At 37.7% G+C, this 16,857-nt stretch overlaps 1 protein-coding gene and 1 long non-coding RNA gene across 2 annotated transcripts in view; one reads left to right on the forward strand and one right to left on the reverse strand.

The window, feature by feature from the left end:
• The window catches only part of hs3st1l1 (heparan sulfate (glucosamine) 3-O-sulfotransferase 1-like1), a 52,422-nt gene extending 50,590 nt beyond the window's left edge, over window positions 1-1,832 (reverse strand). The window contains exon 1 of the mRNA XM_082153479.1: window positions 1,536-1,832. The gene's annotated coding sequence lies outside the window, so the exon portion shown is untranslated. The remainder of the gene's footprint in view (window positions 1-1,535) is intronic.
• The window catches only part of LOC309486292, a 431,359-nt gene that overhangs the window by 375,226 nt on the left and 39,276 nt on the right, over window positions 1-16,857 (forward strand). The window lies entirely within an intron of this gene.

Below are 16,857 nucleotides of genomic sequence, written 5' to 3' on the forward strand. Positions count from 1 at the left end.
CTGGTGAGGGATTGACACGGGAATACGGTGTCTGCTCATTCCCGTTTTCCTGTTAGACCTTAAATAGCAGCCCGAGACAAAGCAGCGCTACAGCAATCCAGGTTTCAATTACATGCTGATGAATTCCTGAGACATTAATGAGGAGAATTAAGCAAAGAAAGTGCATGCACTTGAAACCGCAATGCTCAATATCAGACCGGTTTCAATGACTCGTGACTCGCAAAACTTTCAACTTTATGAAGCATTTTTTTGCTTCACTAACGGATTTGCTGAACTGGCATATCAGAAATCCCTTAATTGCCTCGAGGCAAGACAAAGCATCAATTGAGTGTTTGCATGCATGGATCCATGTCAATTCATAATTTATAAAAGGAAGTCCATGTTTGTTGCCTAATATGTTTACTTGAATTGCATAGAGATATGAGAGTGAAAGAAAATTATAAATATTCAATATGCAAAGTAATGCAAATATTGTGAAGTAATGTATAATATAATCTTCCCTATCAAAAGTAATACCACTATGGCGCTTTTTGCATTATTTTGGAGTACAATGGCACATAAATATGATAATCATCCAATACCATCATATACACATCAAAATACCATTATAAAACCATCTTACTGTTCTATGGTAATGTCTAAATATGTTTGATTTTTTGAGAGGAATATAAACAAATCATGAGAAAACAATAATTAACTATGGCTGTTTTGGTAATATCTTGTTTTATTGGACATGTATTCATTTGGATCACCTTGCAAATACCATGGTAAATGAATATATTAATCCTAAAGTGCCATGGTATTACCATCACTGTACATCTACACTAATCTCTTGAAAATGTAATACAAAACAATCATGACTTCAGCAAGAAATCGATTTGCAATGGTTTCCGGATACTGAACCATGGTTTGTACAGTATATGGTATTTCCTTACATATTCGAGGACCATACCATAAATATGGTAATCATTCAGTACCATGTTTTTTTTTTACCATCACTGCACCATATACTACCACTCTACTATACTATACTATACTATAAGTATTAATACTCAACAATAATGACAAGCAATGTAACAGTGTTTCTGTATACTGTACCATGGTTATATTGGTAGTACCATGGTATTTCCTTGCGTACATTGGAGCACCATGCAAAAACAAGGGTAAATGAATATGGTAATCATATCAAAGTACCATGATACTGCTACATTACTAATAAGTATTGATACAAAACAATCATGACCTCGGCAAGATGAAAAATTTAACAGTGTTTTGGGATATTGCACCATGGTTCTAATTTCTTTACGTAAATTGAAGTACCATCCAAATACCATGGTACATCATTCAGTACCTTAATGTATAACTAAGAACCACAGTATTGCGATGCCATCACTGTACCAAGGCACAGTACTTTTAAAAACCATCGTTTGAGTATAAAACATTTAAAGCAATAATTTCCCGTAGTAAAGCATGATCCATAAATCCCGCACACGTCAGTGTTTAATGAATGTTCTGCAGGTGAGAGAGAAACGCACCTGTGTTTCGTCGCGTGCGTCGAGCTGAGGAATCCATCGCTCCGCGTCCGGCGCGCGTCTCTCTCGCGCACACGGGAACTGTTCTGGTCTAGCGCTCGGTTCGGTTCGGTTCTCTCACTGTCGTGTCTCCTCTCGAAGTGTCGTTTCCTCCTAAAGAAGAGCGGAACTAAATCACATGACTCCTTCAGGTCCAGCAATGCTGTTTCTCCACACGCGCTGAGCGCGAGACTGACGAGCACACCGAGAGACGCGCGCGGAGTTCACTGGCTATGTGCGTGTGTGCGCGCGACCGCGTCTATGTGTGTGTGTGAGGGAGGAGTCGTTTTGATGCGCGCACAACTCAAGATTTCTCAGTGTGTAAACTATTACATATTTCACTGGGGTTCATATCCCAGTTCACATGGAGCGTACTTGTTTTTTTTGTTTGTTTTTTTGCGTAACTTAAGATAACTGCAAATAATATATACAAATCTTAATCCAGCCACTGGTAACACAATCTTCGTAAATTACCTTCTACTGTAATGTACTACTACTGTAAGGAAAAGTGAACTGTACACTCTGCGCATGCGCCGTCGAGCCAAGTGGTCATTAAACCATGCAAATTAAATGTATTGCGTAAACTAAAAAGAACTAAACTAAAACGTTCCTATATGCAATCTATGTCATGTCTGTCATTTTGTTTCGCATTGAGCCTATGCAGTTAAAAATACATTTTAATGTCACACTTGAATGTCACACTTCTCATACTGACACTGAAAAGTGGCATTGATAGCAAATGCAGAGAATATGTTGTAGTAGATGAAAAAAGAAATGCATTAACACATCGATGTGAGGCATCCGCTGCACAGCCTAATACAGACAGATCATTCACCAGTCATTTAAACTATTGATTTAAGCAATAAACACTAGACTTGTGCATATAGATTCCATTCACTGTCGTCATACGCAAATTAATCTGTGAGCTGCTTACATTCATTTATTGGACGGTTTGTAATTTGTAAAGCAGTTGTGAGGCCTCGTTGACTGTAAAAATAGATAAACAAGATTCAGTATCTCATTTAACATCCGAGGCTCACACTTTATGTGTATATCAAAATGAGTCAATATGGCTGATCAATATCTTTCCTGTCCAATTTAGTCACTATCACAAATCCTTTATGTGTCTCCCTTGGCATAGATCATAACTAACAAGTGCAAAGCAGCCTTTCTTTCTTTCTCTTTCTTTCTTTCTTTCTTTCTTTCTTTCTTTCTTTCTTTCTTTCTTTCTTTCTTTCTTTCTTTCTTCCTTTCTTCCTTTCTTCCTTCATTACTTCCTTCCATCCTTCCTTCCTTCCTTCCATCCTTCCTTCATTACTTCCTTCCATCCTTCCTTCCTTCCTTCCTTCCTTCCTTCCTTCCTTCCTTCCTTCCTTCCTTCCTTCCTTCCTTCCTTCCTTCCTTCCTTCCTTCCTTCCTTCCTTCCTTCCTCGGGTGCTTCTCAATTCTTATTTGTGCATCCTCGTTTCCTTTCCCCGCTTCCTTTCCTCGCGTCTCAGCTCCACCCCCTAGGATGCGAGGAAAGGCTGCAAGGAAAAGACGCGAGGACGGAGGGATCGAATGAAAGCTTTTTTTTATACATTGGAATACTTGATCATTCGAGCGTCACTTCATGCGTCATCAGCAGCGCTCAGAGGATCTGCCCTTATGTTGTTGAAGTTTGTTTATTTAAGAAATTCATAATAAATATTAATAAAGCAAGACACCCTGTTGAAATATGTGAGATGTGTGGTTTATAGAAACTGCAAAGGTAAAGTATAAATCAAAATTATTGTGACCAATGTGAAGGGGGAGGGGAATTTATACGTGCGTCACGTTTTAGTCGATAAAACTCTTTCGCATAGGATACACCTGTGTATCCTCGCTCAAGACTCCTCAGGAAGCCTCCTCACTCCTCGGGTGCTTCTCAATATCCCTCCTCGTCTCCTCTCTCCTCCGTCCTCCATCCTATAACCCGGAAACCGATCGAGCACAGCCATCTTGATGGACATCTCAATTCTCTAATTGCACCGCGAGGAGTCGAGGATCGAGGAGTGAGGAGGCTTCCTGAGGAGTCTTGAGCGAGGATACACAGGTGTATCCTATGCGAAAGAGTTTTATCGACTTAAACGTGACGCACGTCTAAATTCTCCTCCCCCTTCACATTGGTCACAATCATTTTAATTTATACTTTACCTCTGCAGTTTATTTAAACCACACATCTCACATATTTCAACAGGGTATCTTGCTTTATTATTATTTATTAGGAATTTCTTAAATAAACAAACTTCAACAACATAAGGGCAGATCCTTTGAGCGCTGCTGATGACGCATGAAGTGACGCTTGAGTGATCAAGTATTCCAATGTATAAAAAAAAGTTACATTCGATTCCTCCGTCCTCGCGTCTTTTCCTTGCAGCCTTCCCTCGCATCCTACAGGAGGTGGAGCTGAGACGCGAGGAAAGGAAGCGAGGAAAGGAAACGAGGATGCACAAATAAGAAATGAGAAGCACCCCTCAATCCTCGACTCCTCGCGGTGCAATTAGAGAATTGAGATGTCCTTCAAGATGGCTGAGCTCGATCGGTTTCCGGGTTATAGGATGGAGGACGGAGAAGAGAGGAGACGAGGAGGGATATTGAGAAGTACCCCTCCATTACTTCCTTCCTTCATTACTTCCTTCCATCCTTCCTTCATTACTTCCTTCCTTCCTTCATTACTTCCTTCCTTCCTTCCTTCCTTCCTTCCTTCCTTCCTTCCTTCCTTCCTTCCTTCCTTCCTTCCTTCCTTCCTTCCTTCCTTCCTTCCTCGGGTGCTTCTCAATTCTTATTTGTGCATCCTCGTTTCCTTTCCCCGCTTCCTTTCCTCGCGTCTCAGCTCCACCCCCTAGGATGCGAGGAAAGGCTGCAAGGAAAAGACGCGAGGACGGAGGGATCGAATGAAAGCTTTTTTTTATACATTGGAATACTTGATCATTCGAGCGTCACTTCATGCGTCATCAGCAGCGCTCAGAGGATCTGCCCTTATGTTGTTGAAGTTTGTTTATTTAAGAAATTCATAATAAATATTAATAAAGCAAGACACCCTGTTGAAATATGTGAGATGTGTGGTTTATAGAAACTGCAAAGGTAAAGTATAAATCAAAATTATTGTGACCAATGTGAAGGGGGAGGAGAATTTATACGTGCGTCACGTTTTAGTCGATAAAACTCTTTCGCATAGGACACACCTGTGTATCCTCGCTCAAGACTCCTCAGGAAGCCTCCTCACTCCTCGATCCTCGACTCCTCGCGGTGTAATTAGAGAATTGAGATGTCCTTCAAGATGGCTGTGCTCGATCGGTTTCCGGGTTATAGGATGGAGGACGGAGGAGAGAGGAGACGAGGAGGGATATTGAGAAGTACCCCTCCATTACTTCCTTCCATCCTTCCTTACTTCATTACTTCCTTCCTTCCTTCATTACTTCCTTCCATCCTTCCTTCATTACTTCCTTCCATCCTTCCTTCATTACTTCCTTCCTTCCTTCCTTCCTTCATTACTTCCTTCCATCCTTCCTTCCTTCATTACTTCCTTCCTTCCATCATTACTTCCTTCCTTCAATCATTACTTCCTTCCTTCATTACTTCCTTCCTTCCTTCCCTCCTTCCTTCCCTCCTTCCATCCTTTCTTCCTTCCTTCCTTCCTTCCTTCATTACTTCCTTCCACCCTTCCTTCCTTCCTTCCTTCCTTCCATCCCTCCTTCCTTCCCTCCTTCCCTCATTCATTCCCTCCTTCCCTTCTTCCATCCTTCCATCCTTCCTTCCATCCTTCCCTCCCTCCTTCCATCCTTCCCTCCCTCCTTCCATCCTTCCCTCCTTCCCTCCCTCCATCCTTCCCTCCCTCCTTCCTTCCATCCTTCCCTCCCTCCCTCCTTCCTTCCATCCCTCCCTCCTTCCTTCCTTCCCTCCTTCCTTCCTTCCCTCCTTCCATCCTTCCCTCCTTCCATCCTTCCTTCCATCTTTCCCTCCCTCCTTCCTTCCTTCCTTCCTTCCATCTTTCCCTCCCTCCTTCCCTCCCTCCTTCCATCCCTCCCTCCCTCCTTCCATCCCTCCCTCCTTCCCTCCTTCCTTCCTTCCTTCCTTCCTTCCTTCCTTCCTTCCTTCCTTCCTTCCTTCCTTCCTTCCCTCCTTCCCTCCTTCCCTCCCTCCTTCCTTCCCTCCCTCCTTCCTTCCCTCCCTCCCTCCTTCCCTCCTTCCTTCCCTCCTTCCTTCCCTCCCTCCCTCCTTCCTTCCCTCCCTCCTTCCCTCCCTCCCTCCCTCCTTCCATCCCTCCCTCCCTCCTTCCTTCCCTCCCTCCCTCCCTCCTTCCATCCCTCCCTCCTTCCATCCTTCCATCCATCCCTCCCTCCTTCCATCCTTCCTTCCTTCCTTCCTTCCTTCCTTCCTTCCTTCCTTCCTTCCTTCCTTCCTTCCTTCCTTCCTTCCTTCCTTCCTTCCTTCCTTTAGCTGTGCAGTTTTATTCATTTATTCAGGTATACAGTAAAACCATCTCACTGTAAATGCCCTCTGGATGGATGGGAAAGGATGGGATATTATATGAGATGAATGCATGCATTTGTAGTCATCCTTTTTTTTTTTTTTTTTTTTTTTTTTTTTTTAAACCATGAATAAAACTTTCAAATGGGGTCAAATGCACCCAGGAGTGATCTCATAACATATTCAATCTTTCTTGTTTCCCATCCTTAACCCTGTTCCCAGAGTTAGCAGGAATATGTGTCATGAAACACGTCTGCGGGTAAATGGAAAAGAAGAGGGCAAGTGGAGGCCACATTCATTTTTCAACACATCACCGCCGTCGTGAGGGAAGTAACATCACGAAGACTTTGACTGCTTCAGACTGAACGCGGTTTGTAAAGCTGAGGATGGTCAGTGCGGACAGAATGCAGTCAGAGAACATTTTGGCGGTCAAGTGCAGAGGAGAATACAACTGAAAAATATATAAGATGAATGATTTTTAAAGTCATTTTATCCCTTAAAACTCATCTTTGATCACCAAAATGACATTTTAAAATGTTTTTTCCTTAAAAAATAATGCTTCATGCCTTAAAATATCTTGAATGAAACCCGACACCCTTGCCTCATTTAGTATGCGCGGTTCTATGAATATGCAAATTAGCCCCACCTCCACTCACTCACTCAGCTCAGAGATCCACTGGTTGACGATCACACGTTGATCTGATTGGTTACAAGGTAGTTTGTGACATCAGAAACACCAGCGATTTCAAACTGCAGTTTATTTATTAAGGACTGCACAACTTCGCCAAAAAATGTAATTGCAATTATTTTGTCATATACTACAATTTAACTGTGATATGACATGAAAATGCCTCATATTGTTGCTTTTGAAACTAACCTCTTTCAGGGTCTCTATTATTATTAGTAGTAGTAGTAGTAGTAGATTTAACTAATTCTAAAAATGAAGACATAAATGTATTACTGTTGTAAATTACAGTTGTACAGTAAATTAAACAATTTAGAAAATAACAATTTAGAGATTAATTTATATGCACATTTCTTTTAGATTAGTTCACTTTACATTCGCTTTTGATTTGTTCAACTTTTCTGATTTTCTTATGAAGTTTGATTGACAGCTCCTGACGGTGATACGGTGACATGTAAAGGAGTAGCGTGAACCTTCAGCTAAACATCTCCTTTTGTGTCCCACAGAAGAAAGAAAGAAACTATCCCATTATATTTCAGTATTCTGCGATGATCAAGTTATAACTGTTATATTTCACTCAGATGAATACAAAAAGTCTCTGAACTGAAACACTGAAGGCTTCATAAATACTCAATGCAGCAGCTGTATGCATGAAGAAAGCCCCAGATAACCGTAATAGCCTCACACATCAGACAGCAGCGCTCAGGGCTGATAACACGCTTCTCTCCATCCCCGAGGCTGTTGTCAGAGATATCTCTGATGAAATGCACTGGCCGCACTGTGCACATATGTGAGTGATTCGGATGGATTGGTGACCGTAATCTTGCGTGGCGCAGTGGTCTCAGTAGGAGGATTCGTCCTGTCTTGAGCGATAGCCGCTCAAGACGCAAAGCTCTTCTCAATTTTTCATTGGAAATACAGGCAGGCAGAGTTTGGCAATACCTTTGGGAATGCATTTGCTCATACTAATGGCTGTTTCTTGGAAATACTGACGGAAAAACGTCAGGGAAAGTGAAAGAGAGGTCCAAGAGTACTTTGTGTCCAGATAGAGCAACTCTGATTTTACAAGCAACGTTGTTGTTGTTGTTGTTGTTGTTGTTTGACTCATGCCTAAAACTTTTCACTCAAAAATGCACATTCTGTCATCATTTACTCTAAATCTTGTCAATCCTGAATGACTTTTTTGTTTTCCATGGAACATAAAAAAGACTTTGTGTAATGTACTGGTTCCATGAAATTGCAATGAAAGCTTTTAAGCATTAAAAAAAGTGCAAAATGCTTGTTTTCGCCACTGAATAAAAAAGAAAAAAGGCAATTGCAAATTTACATTTTGAAATTCAAATTGAGAAAAAAAAAAGTCAGAATTGTGATAAAAAAAGTCTGAATTGCGAGATTTAAACACAAAATTGCAATAAAACAGTCCCAATTGTGAGAAAAAAGCCATAAAAAAGTCTGAATTGCGATAAAAAAGTCTGAATTGCGATAAAAAAGTCAAAATTGCAAGAAAAAAGTCTGAATTGTGAGAAAAAAGTCTGAATTGCGAGATATAAACACGAAATTGCGAGAAAAAAGTCAGAATTGTGAGAAAAAAGTCAGAATTGTGAGATATAAACACGAAATTGCGAGAAAAAAGTCACAATTGCAATAAAAAAGTCAGAATTGCAATAAAAAGTCTGAATTGCGAGAAAAAAAGTCTTAATTGCGATAAAAAGAGTCATAATTGTGAGATAAAAAGTCGCAATTTTCTTTTAAATTGTTTTATTCCGTGGTGGAAACAAGATTCCAGTTTGGAAAAAATATTTAAAAAAATGTTCCTTTAAAAAGAAAAAAACCCCTAATCATCTGATTGAATCTTGGCTGTATGCCTGATATCAACATGCGCTGGTGTCGATCGTGATGAATGCTCAGACCTCACTGAAGTCTCAAGGTCGCAGCTGAAGGGATGAAGGGTGGGAATGATTCTGGGGCCTACAACTGAATATAATTTAATCAATGCATTTTACATCTAATAGAGTCATAAAAATAATGAATCTATAAATCATGCTTTGTTTAGTGTAATATTTCAGTCCCCTCCGCCCTCTGTAAATAAACAGTTTGATCCTGCGCTCCGTTGCATGTCCTGGAAGTAAACAGATGTCAGCCGACGCGGAGAGCGAGTCACGATGACAGCAAGAAATGAAAATCTCACCACAAAGAAAAGAAAAGGAAGACAGAAGCAGTGTAGCGGCACAATACATAGAAAATAGTGTTATAAGAAAGACGAGTTTATGAAACAAGTCATATTTACAGGAGCATCATGACAAGACGGCTGAGTTTGACCACTATACACTCTAATATTAAACATTTAGGAGAATATTAAGATTTAAGATGTATGTATTTGAATTGCATACAGTATATTCTGTAATTTCAAGAATATATGCATATATACAATATATATATATATACAATTATTTAAAAAAAATTATATAACAGTATATATTTCTGTAATTTCAAGAATATATATAGTAAAAATATTATATATATAATATTTTTACTATATATATTCTTGAAATTACAGAAATATATAGTTATATAATTTATGTATTTAATAAAAAAATTATATATATTTATATATATATATATATATATATATATATATATATATATATATATATATATATGCTATATATTTAGCCTATATATATTTATTTTTTTAATTCTGTAATTTCAAGTTTAAAGTGAGTAGAAAAGTAGCATTTAAAACAAAAAAGGTAAGTGGTCCAGATTAAATTACAGTCAGTTTGCTGTAACCCATGCTGATATCAGACACCTGTGACGATCGGATCAACTGAGAGTTTGTCTTCATTCCCATAAAATGCGATTAGAGATCAGGATGAGCTCGTATGTCTGTAAACTTTCTATTCTTCTTTTGTTTTTAAGCAGTAAAGCGCCACTGAAATATGGGTCTAATTAAAAGCCAATTAAAAATGGATGGTGTTTGCAGAGTGAACTTTTATCTTTAAGCTCCTCTCAGATAATGCCTGACATTTAATGTTTATTTAATAGTTTCTGTTTGGGAATGAAATGACCTGAGAGAGTGTGGCGAATGTGTTTATGCCTCCCTCTTGTTACAGAAGAAGCTTTCAGACGGCTATCATGTCTCTACTGAGAGTCTAACAGAACAAAACTTCCACATAAACAGGAGAAAAGAGCTGTTCTGAAGTGAAGATGGGATATAAATGTCCTTCAAAGCAGTGTTATGTTGAATTTATGTTCAAAATAAGGAGTTTTTTTTTTTACATTGTTAAACTAAAGAAAATGAGAAATGTTACTAGAAAATAGTTATTCCAGTTAACCTTTATTTTAGTTAAAGTAAGGACAATGTTATTTTTTAATGGTTTTAGATTTAGTTAACTATAATAACCTGCTTGAAAGTAATATTTTATCTACATGAACAGATTCACTTCTGCTTCATATTTAATCCACTGATGTTGGGGGTCAGTTTATACAGTCAACCCTGTTGGGTCACACGTTTAGATAATAATTTTTCATTTTAATCTTTAGGGCATTAGTATTTTCATTCAAAAACTATGAGTTTATGAGTTTCCAAAAAGAGGTTTTCGCAGCAATGCATAAAAAAGAAATGCATCAGTTCGTAAAATAACTACTTTATTCTGAGTGTGAAGAACATTTTAATAAAAAATTTCTATGGAATGGAGAGCATGGATGTTAAAGTTTCTTCATGGACCCTTCTTTATTTTCAAGAGGCTTAAAGGAATAATTGCATTATCCAAAAATTATAATTTTGTGATCAAACCTCTATGTTTAGCAGAACCTCTATGTTTCTTGTTCTAAAATGATTATGTCACACATAAAGTGGCGAATAAAGCTCTGCTCGTGGATATCCAGTGACCTCGAATGATATTCACAAGAGTATCTCAGGATTCCCAGGTTTCATAGGAGTGTTTTTGTGGCATGAAATCTGTCCTATAAAATCTTGATGGGATTTCTAGACCCATTTACACCTGCCAACAAGACACGAGCCATTTACACCTGCGTAAGAGCCAACAATATGCACTCGCAAGTTGACAAGCTGTGAAAACCTCAAATGCAGCGAGGAAAAGAGTTGGATGAAACGTCAGTGGCGTGCAGAGATCGTTTCGTATGAACGCTGGAGTCTAAGATAAACACAAAAGATAATGGATTGGTCTAGTTTCAGCTGAAGATGGAGAGGACGGAAATGCAAATCGAGCAGCAACACTGTGATCCGTGTTTGAAGTTTGTCTTAGTGCAGATCACACACAGAGATTTTCATTTGCAAGCCAAAAACTCTGTCGGATTTGATTAGAAAGCTATATTGAGTCTTGAATATGGCTTAAGGCCATACGGACATTTAAAAGTGAGTGAGGGAATGCATGAACTGATTAAACACATGCCTCGAATGCTTTGGATTAAAGCGTCAGCCAAATGCATAAATCGACATGTTAAAATCCAGAGATTCAAAGAAACAAGGTTGGGCAAAGAAACACCTGCAACACAAAGCACCAGAGAAACATGCAAACAACCGGTGGTGAGTTTAATGTGGTCAAGCACCGCACACTTTTAGACAAAGCTTTTCTCATTTTTAAAGGGGTGGTATAATGCACTTTTCACAAGATGTAAAATAAGTCCCAAGAGTGTGTGTGTGTGACGTTTTAGCTCACAGATATTTTTATATAGCATGTTCAAATTGTCTCTTTTTGAGGGTGAGCAAAAACGCACTGTTTTTGTGTCTTTCCCTTTAAATGCAAATGAGCCGCTGCTCCCGGCGCAGTGGGCGGAGCTACAACAGCTCCTTCGATTACCTCACACACACATGCACTGAAAATTTCAAAAACTTTTAGCCTTTTATGTTCAAACCGGAGTCAGACAATGATGGAGAGACTCAAGAATAAGTGACAACATGTAGAAGCAACAGGACATTTCTGAATGGATAGTTGATGAATTTATGAACCTGAGGTGTAGTTATCTTCTAGTCATTGATTAGCATATTCTGTCTTGATCATCTATAAATCGTGTTCAGGGGGCGGGGTTTTATGTAAATTCTAGGGTTGGTGATGTCACTAACCCGGGAGGAATGTGGTGTAGTCTCTACCAGCCGCTTGTTGTAGTCCTTTTAAAAACTATTTCTTTAAAAGCAAATATCTCCCTTTGCTTTGAACTTTGAACGTTGTAACTTTGCAGATGTTGTTTATGATCAAACAGCAACATTACACACTAACTACAGTTAGAAAAGTCAAATCATAATCAACCACCCCTTTAAACACCTTATAATCAACAAACTGTTCACAACATGCTTGCTTTCTATAATTAAAATGTTTGATGTGTTTTCCTTCATTGGAAGTTGGGTCACACTTTAGATCGGGGTCCATTTCTCACTATTAACTACGACTTTTGCTTCAATAAACTCCTAATTACTGCTCATTAAAAGTTAGTAAGGAAGTTGTTTAATTAGGTATTCGGTGGATTAAGGGATGTAGAATATGATCATGCAGAATGAGGCATTAATATGTGCTTTATAAGTACTAATAAACAGCCAATATCCTAGCATGCATGCTAATAAGCAACTATATAATAGTGTGCATTGGACTCTAAACTAAAGTGTTACTGTAAGTCGTTAATGTAAGTCTGTTTAACTCAACGTGTGTCGCGGTTAAGTGGCTGAAGAGAAGGATCCAATTCCCAATAATCTTTAATTCAAAAGCATGAGAGGAACATTTGAACATTAATACAAGACAAAGACACGACTCAAACTGAAGGCTTATATACACAGCAAACAAGGGAGCGAACGAGATAATTAGCGAGGTGATTGACAAGGCACCGGTGAATGGGATTAACTAATGAAACACGAGGAAAACTGGGTCAAACGGAAAACACGGAAGACAAATCCAAAAACACACATATCCCTGACATTTACACTCCAGTCCGAACAAATGATGTGTTGCACTCGAGATCGGTCTTGACCCCATTTTGTGAAGGTCTTGTCTAAGAAGACGTGGGATTTTGCGATCAGAAGCATCGTCTGATTTATTCGTTTAACTCATTAAAGTGATCGGATGCAAAACTTCCTGCTTCAACATGCAATCTAATTTCATTTCTATTTTTACTGTTCTGCCGGGTAAGAATATAACGGGGAATTCTGTCAAAAATGTCACTAAAATTAATACAAATGTCCCCAAATAGATATGATTGCAGAAAAAGTCTTGTTTTGCTCAAATGCTACACTTTATATGTCATAATCATTTGTTAATAAACAAGTATTCATTACTTCAATGAGCTCACTGTTTCTGCATAAAATTATTATATTGTTTAAATTAATACATTTTTAGCTAACTGTGATTTGTATATGTATATTTCTGAAATACATAGTTAGACTACCTCTGATAACAGATAGGTCTAAGTAAATTGTAATATGGACTCATGCATTTTCTGTAAAGCTGCTCTGAAACGATGTGTATTGTGAAAAGCGCTATACAAATAAATGTGAATTGAATTGAATTGAGTTGTTTTTACCCTGGCCTCAGTCTTGTCTCGGTCTCAACACACTCTGGTCTTGGTTTCGACTACAGATGACACGCGTTCCTTCTGCTGCATGCAGATGAAGAGCAAGTCGATATTTTGTCATTCAAACAATCGACCTCATATGGAAATATCACTTGCTATGCAAATGACTTCAGCGGTGTGTTTCTGACATGCACCTGTTGAGAAAAATACATCCGTAGGTCTTAATCTAGCATCATCCTGGGCCCATAAGGCTAGTCTCAGTCTGAAATGCATGTTTTAACTGAAAGCATATCTTAAAATCAATGTTTTGTCTCAAGATGCACACTTGTAGTGTTTTTTTTCGAAGGCACTTAGAAGCTACTTACAGTTTTTTCCAATTGCTGACACACTAAAATGACATGCACAGCACAATTATTTACACTGACACATGGAGAGCAAAACCTCTTCTCAAGTCTCCAAAAGTCTAAACACATTTTCTGCTTTACACACATTTTGCAATTCAAAATGGCACTTTTTAAACGCACTGACATAAAGTCACATGATTGCCATTTCAAAACACTGCCATTCAAAATGACACTCCATGATCTGATTGGCGTGTCACCTGACCAAACACCTCAATAGTTCATTGTTAACACTTCAATTTTTTTCAGTTTACTGTTTTTTGTGAGCATATTTTTGTTCAGTCCAATGCAAATATATCTCGTGCGTATGTTGCACTGACTTGTTTGGTGAAAAATAAAAATGTTTCAACAGCATGTGTGTGTCTCTGCAAATATTTCTGTGCTTGTGAACAATCTGAGGAATTTTCTACAATTTGAACTGTTTTAGTATTATGGCAAAGCATACTGAAGATTAGAGTGCTCTTCATTATGCCCAGTGTAGTTGGTTAGACAAAAATCTGGTATATGAATGAAGTGCCATTTTGTGCAAAAGTTTGATTATGATAATGCTGTATAGTTTTGGTTGCAGTGCTTCATTTTGCAGGATATATGAGGTATTTTGCAGTTTGGGTGTGTTGTCGTGCGAGTTGTGTTAAGTATTTTGATAAAATCAGCCTAGTTTGCAAAATTGTGTGTTAGCAATTGGAAAAAACTGTATATGTTGCTTGAAATCCTCGAGCTCTTCAGTTTAGAGCAGGATGGATTCTGATTGGCTATCAATGTTTTATCATTCATTAGCTGTAAAAATAGTTCTGATAGTTCTTCTCTGTGCCGTTATCGTCATAGCTGTGATGTGAACTCTGGTATTCTTCTAGAACTCCTTTTAGAACTGAATCGTTGTAATTATCGTCCTTGGTGAGAACAGGCCTTGAAAGAATCTGCACTGTTTTCCTCCAACACACGCAGCTCTTAAATCAAATCAAACCGGTCACATCAGGTTTGTATGGAAGATTGTTTCCGCCAATGAATGAAAAATAGAAAAGGCAATTGAGAATTTACATCTCGAAATTTTCATCTCGAGAATTGCAAGAAAAAACTCTGAATTGCGAGATATAAATTTGCAATTGTGATAAAAAAGTCAGAATTGCAAGAAAAAAGTCTGAATTGCGAAATATAAATTCGCAATTGTGATAAAAAAGTCTGAATTTCGAGATATAAACTCGCAATTGTAATAAAAGATGTCAGAATTGCAAGAAAAAAGTCAGAACTGCAAGAAAAAAGTCAGAATTGCGAGATATAAATTTGCAATTGTGATAAAAAAAGTCAGAATTGCAAGATATAAACTCACAATTGTGATAAAAAAGTCAGAATTGCAAGAAAAAAGTCAGAATTGCAAGATATAAATTTGCAATTGTGATAAAAAAAGTCAGAATTGCAAGAAAAAAGTCAGAATTGCAAGAAAAAAGTCAGAATTGCAAGATATAAATTTGCAATTATGATAAAAAAAGTCAGAATTGCAAGATATAAACTTACAATTGTGATAAAAGATGTCAGAATTGCAATAAAAAAGTCAGAACTGTGAGATAAAAGTCTGAATTGCGAGATATACATTTGCAATTGTGATAAAACAAGTCAGAATTGCAAGAAAAAAGTCAGAACTGTGAGAAAGAAGTCAGAATTGTGAGATGCAAGATGCACAGTAATGTGTTTTTTAAAGGCACGTTTATAAAAGCTTCTTAAATGTCCTAATTACACTAAAGCTAATCCCTGTCTGTGAAACCAGGCCTACTGTACATCTGCACATCTGCTTCCTGAAGAATACCAGCGTTCGGTGTAAAATGAGCTAAGTAAATAAAAGCCTGAGCTGCACATCTGACTCTCGTTCGCAGCCCCACAGCCTCAGACGAGGGTCATTTGGTCGGGTAATGTCTGCTCTCCCGGGAGACTCATTTAGTTTCGTCTGTAACAATGGGCCGCCTCTGAGAATCAAGCTCTCGACAGGGAAGGAATGTAATCAGCGCCTCATTTTCCCCTCTCTTCCCCGTCCCTCACTATATTTACATATATATTTTTCTGTCTGTCCCTCATTTCAAGACGTTCATTTCTTCTACTTTTCTTGTCTCGCTCCTCATTTCCCACTTTAGTAAGAATTGTGAGATTCACTTGGAAACAATCTTCAGTCAGAAATTGCTAAATCAATCACAAAGAAATGGCAAGTAATTAAATGAGACATTTTGAAGTAGAAAGACTGAAATAGTGTTTTCTAGTAAAGGTGAAAATAAAATGAAAATGGTTTCATTTGTGAACATTAGATAACGTGAAGAATGAACAATACTTCTACAGCTTTTATTAGTCTTAATGTTAATCTCAAAATTTACTACATTTTTAAGATCCAAATCTGAACTAACATAAACATTTTTAATAACTAACATTAACAAATAAGGTTAATAAATGCTGTATAAAAGACATATAGCTCATTGTTAGTTTAATGCATTAACCAAAATAGTTCTTATTGTAAAGTGTTAACAAATAATTTTTTACATGATGAATTCTTGTGTTGTTTTGTGAGATATTTTAGCCTCAAAATCTTTTCAGCAAGCAGTTCGAGGACACAAGAAGTGAGCTAATCAATCCAGACATGTGACGCTGATGCATTTCATCTTTAATATCTCAATTGCTCCTAAAGAAATTATTGTAATTGTAAAGCACCTTGAGAGTTTTGCCGCTAACAAAAACATGTTCTAAGAAGCTTATTTGGGAATGTTCTGTGAACACTCAAAACAATGGAAACATTCCATTTCATCATTTTAACTGAATGTTACTTTTGAAAGTTTGTAACATTGTAACAAAACTTGTAACATTTAAAAAATGTAAAAAGTTTGAGAAAAAATATGCTTAGTGGATGATGTATAAATAATGTTTTATGCTTTTGTTTTTGAGAACATTATTAAACACCAGATAACTTTCTGTTGGAGGAACGTTTGTTCAAAACTTTAAGAGAACGTTCTGAAAACATTCCCTGTTAAACTAAATTAAATGAAAACTTTAGTAATCATTCATGTTTCTCTTCCAAGCCTGAGATCTCAATATGAACTCATATGTTTCTCATCATATTCTTCCATGCTGATCTGAGCTTCTGTCTTGCTATACTCCAACAATACGTCAACTATTGACTCATGTGTGTCTTATTAGTTTTAGGAGAAACATC

Source organism: Leuciscus leuciscus (genome assembly GCF_965113295.1).
Source record: "Leuciscus leuciscus genome assembly, chromosome: 22".
Classification (NCBI taxonomy): Eukaryota; Metazoa; Chordata; class Actinopteri; order Cypriniformes; family Leuciscidae; genus Leuciscus; species Leuciscus leuciscus.